The sequence below is a fragment of the Choristoneura fumiferana genome, chromosome 18 (assembly GCF_025370935.1).
Source record: "Choristoneura fumiferana chromosome 18, NRCan_CFum_1, whole genome shotgun sequence".
NCBI lineage: Eukaryota > Metazoa > Arthropoda > Insecta > Lepidoptera > Tortricidae > Choristoneura > Choristoneura fumiferana.
In genome coordinates, this window is record NC_133489.1 from 18722398 (window position 1) to 18735460 (window position 13063).

Sequence of the window (13063 nt, forward strand, 5' to 3'; positions counted from 1 at the left end):
AAAGCTTCGCTAATCTTATTGCGTTGTTTTAATAAAACGGATCTATTATATTTTTATATCCACTGCTTCAAATTACTTGAAAAAACTGAAAGGGATTCCGCAAGTGAATAAAAAGTGAAATAAAGAACTTTCGAATACCAAAGTTTACCTATAAATAAAGGGCTACGTGTTTTGTTATTCGTAACAAAGTTAGCTTTGAGAATAATCAGATGCCGTTTAAGGCAAATAGGCTCTGAAACTCTACATAATATCATTTACGTAGAAGTATGTTTTATCTTATAGAAAGTACGCAACAATGTAAGGTCACTATCTTCCCGTGGCACAATATTTTTTTTTTACTTATCTACAGACCGCGATCGACCCTTATCTCACCTGATGTTAAATGCAGATGAGGGCAAAGATGGTATCTCACTGGTTCAGTAACAACAGACTATTCACTCTAGCCTTACAATTATAGTGCGACTGCAAAAATTTTACAACCACCTTAAATTGTGAAGATAAATCACACGCAGCTCCTGATAGTCCTTCGTGGATAAAAAATATAAATATCGTATAAGTATGGTTACACCGTCAAATTTAACCCGCCTTTGTTTCCCAGTTTCCTTTACACCCACGGCACAAAAAATACACTACACTGTCGTCGCATCGTCGCCCAGTTAAAACTGCTCAAGTCAGGAATTTCAAATTATACGACTGTCTGCCCCTTGAAGTGAGGGCTACTAAAGAGAACACTCAAGGTCCATAGGATTTCAGCAAAAAATTAGAATTTTTCTACTCCCTCTATATGGACCATGGACGAAGCTTGTGCTTCTTTTGCAAACCCAATTTCAGTGTAAGGAAAAATTAAAACACACTCATATCAGCTGTAGGACGTCCACCATTGGACATAGGCCTTCCTCCATTCCCCATACACATTGCTGTGTTCTTTCTTTGTTTTTAATACAAACTATTTGCTGACTACACTTGCATTGTCATCCAAATTACATATCCGTGTGAAATTTCACATAAATCCAATCTGATAACTATTCTATTTACCAGTTTCGACCTCAAAAAACATAGGTACAAACAAACAAATATTACAAGCGCAGGTACTTTATAAATTCGGTTTGTTTTACCCTCGCCACTAGAAGCCGCAAAAACAGAGCATTTCTCTTTTGCGTTTGATAACTGTAGCTAATATTTTCACATAATAAAGTGCATCATTCTCAGTACATGTTAAAAAAACACTGCATCATGTTTCACCGATCCAGTTCTATCTCCTAGCACGCATATACTATTATATGCTCCGAAGATCCGCCAGAAACGAGGTCGTGCATCGTTTAAAGGCTTCGAACATAATCTAAGGTATCATCACGTGTGTAAGTTACGGAGGTCCGGACCCGACGTAAACGTAAGGCGACGTAGATTCCCGTCTACGTAGCCGTTTGTAGAGCCGATAACGGGTATTTACTACACGCTGAAATCTATGGGCATGTTTTTAAATTTCTTACATGAAATGTTTTAGTAACTTGTGAATTTTCAGTATGTAATTTTTGTTAATACAAGAAGTAAGCAATTTAATGTTAGTATTATAGGTTTAAGTTGATTTTATTTTGTTTATTTTAATTTTAGTTGACATTGTTGGTATAGTTTAATTTTCTTTAATAAATATATTAATTATTGGTTTTTATTTCATGTTTATAATGTAAAAATTCAAATTTTCTTTGTATCATCAACTGCCACCACAGTAGAATTGTGTTTAAAAATATACGAGATATGTTATTTAACTTCATACAAAGTATTTCAGTGGACGGTTGGATTAGTTTTAATAAAACCCCTGTATAAAGTTAAAATGTAGTTGCATTTTGACGCGGTATTTGAATATCGATCAAAGCGTGGAAACATATATTAAACAAAAAAACATTTATATGAGTGTTCAGTTAAATTAACGCAACCATCTGTTAAAATATTCAAAATTAATTTTAAGACACAGTGTATAACAAAACAAACAGCCCCGTTCCCACAAAAAAGAAACAAACAGTTTTACTGATTAAATAAAACTCCTGCGTGGGCTTAGCTACAAAGATACAGCGTTATATATTTTATATAAAACAACATTACAAAGTCTTCCCTTGACACTGAAGTAAAATCTGGTGTGAGATGAATACTTAAAGCTAAAAAAATATAGAACACATTTAGACAATGTAGAATATTCCGTACGCAGTCTAGAAGTGTACAGTGAATTTAATGTTGCTGACACTCAAAATAAAGGTCGAATCCGGCGGGGAAATTAATAATTCAGGGCACTTCGTCCCCCTAAATGTATTTAACTATTCATACACTTATGGTCTTTACCAATACTTATAATTAATAAAATTAAGATTCTTAAGGTTAATGTACATTTTTATTTAAGAGTTAGTTTGCAGTTTTATCATAATTATCATCGTTCTACATTATTGCTAAGATTTCATAACTTATTTGTTGTGAAACCTGAAGGAATCTTGCTTAAATATTGTTCGGTCACTGGTTTATATTGAGTATATGTATTTATATTATATTTGAAACCAGGGATTACCAAGCAGTAGGGCGCACCCCACTATGGGGGCGAAGTTATTCAAGAGAGGGTGCAGGCGGCTTCAGCTATATGTCTAAACAACCTTTTATTAAAATTGTTCATATTTTTGTGCAAACAGACTACACGATGAAAATGATCTTCGGTGTGCGCTAACTACTAGTAAAAGAGGAGAAGTAAGTTCACTACAAACAAAAGTATATCGCGCGGCTTAAATGTTTGCGCATCGGTTGGCGCCGATACGCACGCACTCGCCGCACGCACACACTGATAATTTAAGGAGGACTAAGCAATTCTGGAATAATAAACACTCATTTAAAATATTTTTTTTATTGTTTCTTTAATTTAATTTTCCTATTTCGATTCCTCATTTCGACCCTCTTGGGCGGGGGGAGCGTATTTTAGAATAACGTTGGGTGAGGCGCATAGGGTAAAAAGTTGGGAATCCGTTTGAAACGTTCTCGGTGTATATAGGGAACTTATGGCGGCGGCCCTTTACGTCACATTAAGTTTTATTCAAAAGGAAAAATAAACAGAAACAGGTCTGTTCGCTCCAGTAAATAATTATGCTGGACCCCAGATGTGTTGATATGATCATACATTTAGTAGGTACATTTAAAATCTTTAATGTTTTTCTAAAAGTCTTGAAAGATTACAATTTATAAGAAGAACTACTTATAAGGTTCTTGAGCTAATAAAAATTACAAGATTAAAACTTCAAAAGCTCCCGTTGATATACAAAAAACAAAGCTAGAGGTAAAAGCTAATTGCGTAACTTTCGCGAGTAAAGTTAGTTCCGAGGTAATCTTGGTAACGATTTCAGTTTTTCTTCTACCAAATTGAAAAAACTTCTGTACGACTACCTAACTCAAACTTGTATCGTTCGAGGAAAAATGCTGGACAATACGAGTATAAACCTAGATTAAGTTCATAAATATGCTACCTACTTTTGAAACCTTAACACGAATAAAACTCAAGTACTAACTCTGCTGAACATTGGCAGTCCTCAGGTCCTTGTTCTCCTCCAAAAATGTTCGTACCGCATTCGAGAATCATGGGTGTCCAGCAACTTCAACCAAATCTTCAGCGGCGTGAAAATGAAGAGGCCTTTACCCAGCAGTGGGTGCATGTGGGCTGATTTGATTGGTTGATTGATTGATCTTGTAGAGCCACGCTCAAGAGTGTAGCTATTTAGCTACACTCTTAAGAGAGTGGTCGTGGTTTACGGTTGAGGATCATCAGTGATCATTCATGGCGATTTTCTTGGGAAAATAGTTTGGTAGCTTCCCCTTGCCTTCCACACCGCAGTGCTGGAGTCCGGAGTTCATATTTGGCAAAAGAAAGCGCTGTTGCCCACTGTCATATCGGACCCCTTAAGCCGGATACTCACTAGCGAGCTGTAACTGTAACCGAACATAATATAGACATATAGTCGGGAAGAGATGATCATACGGTCTAATCGAGCTAATACTCGTACCTAATTCATAACCTACTCTTTGTAGGGGCTACAATAAATGTGTTATAGCAATAGCGCAGCAGACCGCAGCATTGATTGTCGACAGCATTAAAAGTCATAATGGCTGAATGGTCTAACAAGTCAAAAACTATCACACCAACAAGAATAAAAAATATATAAATATCACGCGACCTAAAAACGAGGCGCCTACAAAAACCTGATATTTATTTTCCCGGCTCCCTATAACGAAGCGCCGCTCAAGCAAATAGCAGAGACTGGTGCTTCAAAAAGGACTACATTTTACTAGTGAATAATTTCGTAAAATCTAAACACTAAATAACTTGTACGAAAATTTGGCGACAATCTTTATACCTCTTATTATTAGATCTTTAATCACGCTCTATCGGCCATCGATAACACAAATTCATCGCGTAAGTTTACACAGTGTCAAAGTCTACATAATAATGTAATTTAATGACAGCTACTTTGGTGAACCCGATTACACAAACCGAAAATACATGCAGAAAATAAATATATACTTAAATACGCCATTTCTATCTGTGCGTGATAAGCTCGCCATGTTACATTATTGATTTTCCATAATCGCTGCGGAGTACCAGGTCATTTTCAACGTGTTCTAGTAGAACTTGAAAGGAATGATGATTCTTTGCAAGTAACTCGTATACATCACGTTTTACGTAAATAATTGCTTGCTTAATTTAAAGGGCTACTTTTTCATGGCTACTTTATTATAGCTCGTGTTCTAATTAAAGTTGATTTCCTCGCACAAATATACATACAAATGGAAACACGAACATAAATATGGTATTATACATACAAATGGACACGTTTATATAGAAAATCTTGGTAATGCAACTACTACTTTGTTGCCCTTTAATATTTTATGCGCTGCATTGTGCTCCATACCGATGCGTGGGAGGGACGTGAGAAAGGCAGGAAAGTTCGCAAGTGCACAAAATAAAGCTGCACCCAAGACATAATGACTAGGTACGAGCTTAGGAATAGCTATAAAAAATATTTTGCTCACCCGCGACTTTTTAAGGTTTCGAGTTAACTAGCTTATGCTCGCGACTTCGTCTGCGCGGATCTAGGTTATTGCGCGGTGGCGCCATCTACCGGAATAAAAGTTTCGAACTACCTATATACCAAATTTCATCAAAATCGGTTCAGTGGTTTCGACGTGAAAGCGTAACAGACAGACAGACAGACAGAGTTACTTTCGCATTAATAATATAAAGTAGGGAAAAGTAGGGAAAGTAGGGAAGTAGGGATTATTTATAATAAATATGGAGCTCCGCAAAGTAACGCCTGATTCAATAAATTAGCCAATTTTAGTCAAAACGCCACACGGGAATATAATTTTCTCAAAAATGTCCGTAAAAGTTGACATTATTCTTTACATATCAGAAGGTGAAGTGCATAGTTTATGGTCAGCGAAAAATTAAAAAGTTAAAAAGATTGCAGGCGCGCTAGCTCGACAATAATGAATTAGCGCGCCTGCAATCAGTCACATTTTTTTTTAAGTTAAAAAGGCCATGGAAATGTTGGCACAAGTTGTATACAGCCAAGTCTAATGGCCGCTATCAGATATTTTGTTGGAACTCCGGACTTTTTCTATTGGGTCTGAAATAGCTTGTGGTGTTTTCGGTGGAAAAATACACCTGCAGTTTATTTTAATGAAAAAAGGCGGGAAAGCATAAGAAAAATATTGGAATAAAATTAAATTTTATAATATATTTTGAGAAAAAGTTTATTCTAAATCAGAATTATTCACCATTTTTGAGAAAAGCTTTATATTAGTCTCGGCTGGAATAGCAATTGCTGGCTTCGTATTAGTTAAACGGACTCGCAAGCTCGTCCGTTTAATACTCATACTCAGCCAGCAATTGCCTACTTCCAGGCCACGACAATAATCTACTATTATTATTGTGCTGAACATTAAATACCTGCACGTCAAGATTTTAGATATATAATAGTATGCTAATGAAGTTAATAGCATATGTTTAACTAGGTAAGATAAAATGTAAGCTGTCGAAATTATAACTACCAAAGAGTATTAAGGTGGTTTTCCACTGGCGAGACGAGAATTTAAATTTGTATGGCAGCACCCGCGGCGACCCGCGGCGGCTCGCGGCGGGCGCGCGAGAATGCATACAAATTTCAATTCTCGTCTCGCCTCGTCTCGTCTCGCCTCGCCGGTGGAAAATCACCATTAGTCGTTGCTAAAAATCGATGGCACTGGCTTCATAACAGCAAATATACCTCTATATAATAAAACAACGTCGTCTTTTGTCGCTTGTCTTAGATAAGTACTTGACACGCTGTATACCGTGTTGTAAGTAATAAAATGCACATCTTTTAGCGTAAGAGCGTACGCATTTGCATTGTAGCACAAAACTTTGCCGCGTAAAACATGTACGGGACTGTTATTGTGCTCTTTGAGCCCTGTATTTACGTGAAGGAATTTTTAATAACTACCCGGCAGGTACGAGTAACAAAGGTCTGTTGACTTGTTGGTGAAATGTCGGTATATTTCATGTTTATTTGCGCTTTGTTACTGAATAAACATGAGTCTTAAGCGAAGGAATGTTTGCGGTAAATCTCGGTTTGAATCTAGATGTTTCTATTTCTGGCCCTGTTGAAATATTGCTGGACAAACGCAGCAACTGTTTCTGCTTTATGTTACTCCTTTATTTTATTTGGGTCCCTGCGAGAGAAAGATAACATCTCTATCTTTTATGACAAGTTACTAAGGGAAAACTGGAATAAAAAATATAGCTTTATATGGCCGCATCATCGCCGCACAAAATCCAATAAGCATGGCTTTTTAAGTCAGCGGAATCCTGTACAAATAAAATGAAATTATCATTCTGCAACCCTCATTATTCTTGCTACAAAGGGAAGCTATATTTTTCCCAGCAAAGCGATAAATAAGATTAAAATTACACGCGAAGTGGGAGAGTTGGGGTGTAAATCTAACCGAAACGCTGCGTTGAACTAGTTTATGAAATATACAACGGTGAGGAATACGAATGTACGACGGAGCAAGTTAGACCCTTGACTTGTCTTATTTCGCTTTGTATATTTTATGGATGATCCATTGGACGGTGTCGGGAATAAATCAGGTAAGGATGTCGCTGAGGGACTTTGAGTAACAGATCTGCCTGCTCTTAGGGGTAATGTATGTAGCGAGGTAATTTATTTGTATGGAAGTAGACGTATACTCGTAGAGTTCGACGATCTACTATATTAGGAGGATTGTTTGTGTAGTTAGGGTGTGTCATAGTTACAAACGATTATAATGGTTTCTACCCCCTTAAGGTGCGGCCTCATGTAGCCGCTTGATGCTCGTTCCCAGCGACAAATCTGGTCACGTGACCCCATTTTCAACATAACCCGCATCTCATAAAAGTAGCGTCAAGTCGCCGCGTCGAAAAGCAGCGTCAAGATGGCTGATTGCTTGCAGGAATGATCTTGGTCTTGGAAGCTGACTTCTAAGCCTCCTTTAGCGGCAGTCGTGGTAGAGGTAAGAAGAAATAAAAGAAATTGGAGTTAATGAAAGCAAAAAATAACAGTGTGTTTTCTGAAATGGAAGAGGTTTTTTTTCAGCGATAAAGCCTCACATTATCACTATGTTGTTGCTATATGTCACGTGACCAGTCAACAGTAAAGTTAGGTTTCTAAGTTTCAGTTTTTTTTTAAATTGTTATCAATAAACTTAATTATGTCCATGTTTTATTTTTTTCATACAAACAATGTTTTATAGTTACCCATACATTTCAATCTTAGCTAACGCGCAGTTTGCGTGAAGTTTTGCCAACCAAAATGAAAAATGTATGGGCAAATTGGCAGTTAGGTACGTTGCAGTAGGAATGCAGTCCGTTGAAAACACGTCATAATATAACAACAAAAACACGCGTTATATTAACGTCGATTTTAAATTTTCACATCGTAATTGAAATTTGAGGACGCTTCCATTTCGTGGTATTGGCTTTCATTTTAAACGTGCAGATTTTCCTCAATAAAAAAACGAAAAATAATATTGTTTGCCGGAATAATCCTCCACTGAGCTGTTATTTGAATTTCAATCATAGACCCGAAATATTTTTGGACTAATTACGCAGTAAAACGTGTGATTGAAATTGAAACGAACGTGGTGGTATTTACTTGCAAAGCACTTATTTACATACGCGGTGTGAAAACAATCGAGTTGCATTACATCGCGTGGCCGCGAGTTATAATTTAAAGAGTGTGTTACCGACCCGGCAAAGTATTGTATGTAGCTAAGATTTTCTTATATAGCGATACTTACAACGTCGAAATTTTTTAAGGATTATGAGGAGTGTTGCTTGCAGGAAACCACGCTGTTTTCATACTGCCCTCCTAAGCCAAAAGGCGCTATCTCAAAAAAAAACTTTTTGATTATAACTTTTATAAACTTTTGAGTTATTAATACTATTGTGTAGCTTAAAAAATTCGATCTGCATCACATGGTGTAAATGATAGAAAAGCGATTTTTTTTTAGATAGCGCCTTTCGGCTTGGGAGGGTAGCATATTTCCTAGCTATATGAAGTACAGTGGAAAAAATCACGGAATGTCTCTTTATTCCGTGAAAAAAAAAACGCTCTCTAGGACTCTGTGTCACCTTATTTTCAAATACAGCGTTTCAGTGACGTTATTTGACAGTTAAAAAAACAGCAGCGCTATTGGAGGCAAGCGTAGTTCGTTCTTGGTTCGTCTAAACAAAGTAGACTAAACAGTCAGAATGTTAATAAATAATGTTAATAAAGATTGCACGAAATTCCGTTTAAAGCGTAATGTGCGGTCCAGGAGAACAAATGGTTTCACTTTTCAACTATGTAGAAGTACGTAATAAACACAGTTCTGGTAGACCTAGGTATATGAATAATTTGTCGACTGACATCGGAATGAAAATTTATGTAAACTCCGAGAACGGATTTTACACATTAAAAATTAGTATTTATTTGCTTTAACTGCGGTTTTTATACTTCGACCAAAAACCCTACTATAGTAGATTGATAACCAAGGATGGAAGTGACTCATTTCACCCGAGATATTTCTGTCGCTCAAACGAAGTGAGAGCGCCAATAGTTCGAGGGGAAATGGGTAATTTCTCCCGAGTTAGACACTCTACTTTTCATTTTGACTGTGAGGAAAGTAAAATACTACAAAAAAGTGAGAATAATAATAAATTGAATTTATTTATATCCAACCTCTAACGGTACCTTTTCGACCTGGCCACTTGCCACGGCTGACTATTAAAAAAAAACGAGTTGGTCACGACCAAGGAGCTTATATACAAATCTGGAGGTTGAACGCCGAACGAAGAAGTTTGACTTTTATTACTTATTTATAATATATATTCCATCTCTTTCTTTCATATTTCACGAATGACTTCCATCTCTTCCTTAACCCAAGTAAAGAAAGAGATGGAATATGTTCGTGACGTAATAAAGATCAAATTTCTTGTTTCAAACGGATGTTCGGCGTTCAACCTCCAGTGTTGTATATAAGCTCCTTGGTCACGACGTGCATCTAGATGGCCATGCCGAAACTTGAAAAAAAAAGTGTCATTGACGTAACTCAATTATCTTCGACTCCGTGGCTAATCGAAAATTAAAAAAAATACTTTCCACCCTAGAGATGAAAACGCAATTTTCCACCCGAATATCTATCTACCCATGAAAATTAAACTTTCCGAACAGGAAAGATGAAAAGTATGATTTAGCCAAGGGCTTGAACCGAAGGATGACAATGATACTGTAATGGAATGGGTTAAATTATTTGTCTACCGAATCATACCGAATGCAGTGATGAATGCGACTTGATACTAAACCGTCGTCCGTCGTCATTATGCTGAGTGGGGACCTATTTAGCGTCATGTATGTCTTGTCTTTGTTCTATTGTTATGTTCATTGTGATGTTTTTTGGCGTTAAATAAAAGTATTTTCTTTCTTTCTTTTGTTTAAAAGATTCTGTACTCTTTACTGCTTCTAAAATACGTTTCGCATTCCAATAATCTTCCGCAGTGGCCAGCATTCTAGAGCCTTCCTACTAGTTTAGTTGTGGGCTTGAATTTTAGGGTATAGCTAGACAATGTTAATGATAATGTATGGGTTAAATTATTTGTCTGCCGAACGCAGCGATGAATGTGACTTGGTTCATACGTGATACTACCCACTGTACCGTCTAAACGATTTTGTACTGTTTACTGCCTCTAAGAATACGTTACGCATCCTCAATAAACCTCCGCAGTGGCCAGCGTTCTAGAGCCTTCCTACTGGTTACGTATAAGTAGTGTTTACGACCGTAGTAAATAGGCACGGACGCCGCCCCAGTACGGCTCCCAGTTTTCCTGTTTTGAAGATATTTTCGCTTAAGGAATTGGGTTATTGGCACATTTAAAAGGTTCTGCTTTGTGATTGGAATAAGAACGAAAAAGTAAAATGGCCGTGTGTTATTTTCATTGAGGTATTTTAGATGAGAGACTCTAAATATTTAGCATGTTTTCGATCGACAATTTTTTTAACTTTGTACGAGACACTTAAACTAAAACTCAATAATTAAAAACAAGAAGAAATTACTTCGCAGAAACAATATCCAATCAATTACACGTAAAATGAAATTTTATACGAGGAAGACTATCAAATATTTAGCAATTTACTCCACAATAACCGAAAAATCACACAAAATTAACTATAACCTTACTTAGTAACTGTATGTTAGATTACGGATCCTTAAAAATCATCTGAAATTATGAATTCAACCCGGATAACCCACGTCTTAAATCGATTTTAGCTTTACATACCTACTCGTATTTCACTATAACCGAGTTTCACGGTAGTTTCAAGTTCAAAGAAACAGTAATAACTTTTTAATCCATGCAACTAACCTGTCTGTCCGTACGCGAATATGCAGGCATTGTACCCGTCGAACGCGTTGTCTAAGATGTCTCTCCCCAGGCATTCGAACACAGTCTTCTGTGACGCGAAGTTTGACAAGGACGCGTCCAGCGAGAAGAAGCAGTGGTCAAATGCGAACGTCTTTGGTTGTTTTCTGAAACAAAACAAAATATAATATATTATAAGCATGTTGCTGATTGTCTCCGGCATTATACACTGGGTGATTCAGGAGACGTGAGCACAACCAACCTACAGCCTCAGTAATTAATAATGGATCTTTCACAATCTCTTTTAAGTAAAACCTCTACACTTAATTGCGTGCACTTATTAAATAAAAAAAACTTAAATCTTAAAAATAATACTCGTAACAGTAATTATTTCATTTACCTCCACAAAGTTACGTCTGATCCAATAAATTTATAATTTAATATGTACCTACTTGTTGTCAATATTTAAAAAATTACATCAATCTCACTAATCGCTGCAATCTTGATTTGAAGACGACGAATCTAGGGTGAATGGGCATTTCTTAGGCATCCGTGCTCCATCTTAGAAAGAAAGAAAGAAAGAAAGAAAAAACATTTATTGCCACAAAACACATTAAATAAGACACACACACACACGCGCACACGCACACGCGCACGCACACGCACACGCGCACGCACACGCACACGCGCACGCGCACGCACACGCGCACGTTTGTGTGGTACCCTCTCTTACCTAGATTTAAGTTAAATTAATATTGTTTTTCTCTATAAGTGTTTTTTTGTAAATCTTTTGAGAAATAAATATCTTAAACCATAGATAACCTAAGCGATCTCCACCTTGGTGGGAGTCACTGGTGTGTTGTTAAGTGTGTGTTTTTATTAGAGAGGATACTCGTTACTGATATAAGTATGTGTGTTTTATTAAGTTTTTGAAGCATGTGAGGGAGGATCAATATTCAAGCCTTTCAACCGCCTCATTTTTGTGGTCACATTTTTTTATGAATGGGCTGTAGAATTCGATGACATTTTCAAAAAATATTAAGACGTCCTGTTCTTCTACTAGATGACCTGAAAACTGTAACATAATCTTCTTACTACTTATTTGAACAAAAATATGCCCACGAATCTCATACGAAATAAACGCTCGAATGTTGACCCGTGACTTATAAAAAGAAATAGAATTATAGTGCTCCGTAGTCTTTCTTACTGCTTTAAATACCTAAAGGTAACTGATCAATAAAACTTACAAAACACAGCGTGTTGCTAACACTAATCCAAGGGATCCTGTATGATTTTTTTGTGTTATTACACGATTACGAACCAAAAACTTATTCGAATTAATATTTACACCAACAGCGGACCCTAACCGATAAAATTAAAGCGTAGGCAAGCACAAACTTGAACTTTAAATTGAATTTAATCCCCCCGAAGTCGTTGCATTGTTAACCGCTATTATGTGCAAACAAAGCGTTTTTGCTCTTCCCGGTTTTTTAATCTTTAACTGGAAAGTTTGTGAAAATATCAAGTTCCTTAAGCCTTCAGGCACATGTTGTTTGGAAATAAATAGCGCTGCAGAATAAAGTAGACTGCAGTTAACACAACAGCGGACCCTAACCGATAAAATTAAAGCGTAGTCAAGCACAAACTTGAACTTTAAATTGAATTTAATCCCCCCGAAGTCGTTGCATTGTTAACCGCTATTATGTGCAAACAAAGCGTTTTTGCTCTTCCCGGTTTTTTAATCTTTAACTGGAAAGTTTGTGAAAATATCAAGTTCCTTAAGCCTTCAGGCACATGTTGTTTGGAAATAAATAGCGCTGCAGAATAAAGTAGACTGCAGTTAGCGAAACCTGACCAATTAATACTAATTTATAACATTTTTTACCCCAGACGCAAAAGAGAAATATAAATTTTTGGCATCTAGCTCCCAAACGGTTTAATAGTTTAATCGAGATATGTTTCTTAGGAAAGAAGTGTCACTAAAATTCATTTATAAATACGTAGCGAATAAACAGACAGACTGGCATGGAAAGCAACTTTGTTTAAAGCTGTAGAGACGAAGAGATATGTGAACAAATCTCGCTAATTGATTTTGCTTGTTTCCAATGGGTCGATTTTAGCTCC

The 13063-nt window shown here is 36.6% G+C and overlaps 1 protein-coding gene across 6 annotated transcripts in view; it reads right to left on the minus strand.

Annotated features, from left to right (window-relative positions):
* Positions 1-11027, minus strand: part of Khc-73 (Kinesin heavy chain 73) — a 100351-nt gene extending 89324 nt beyond the window's left edge. For all 6 annotated transcript variants that reach the window (XM_074101180.1, XM_074101177.1, XM_074101179.1 and 3 more), the window contains exon 1: positions 10943-11027. The gene's annotated coding sequence lies outside the window, so the exon portion shown is untranslated. The remainder of the gene's footprint in view (positions 1-10942) is intronic.
* Positions 11028-13063: the final 2036 nt, after the last annotated feature.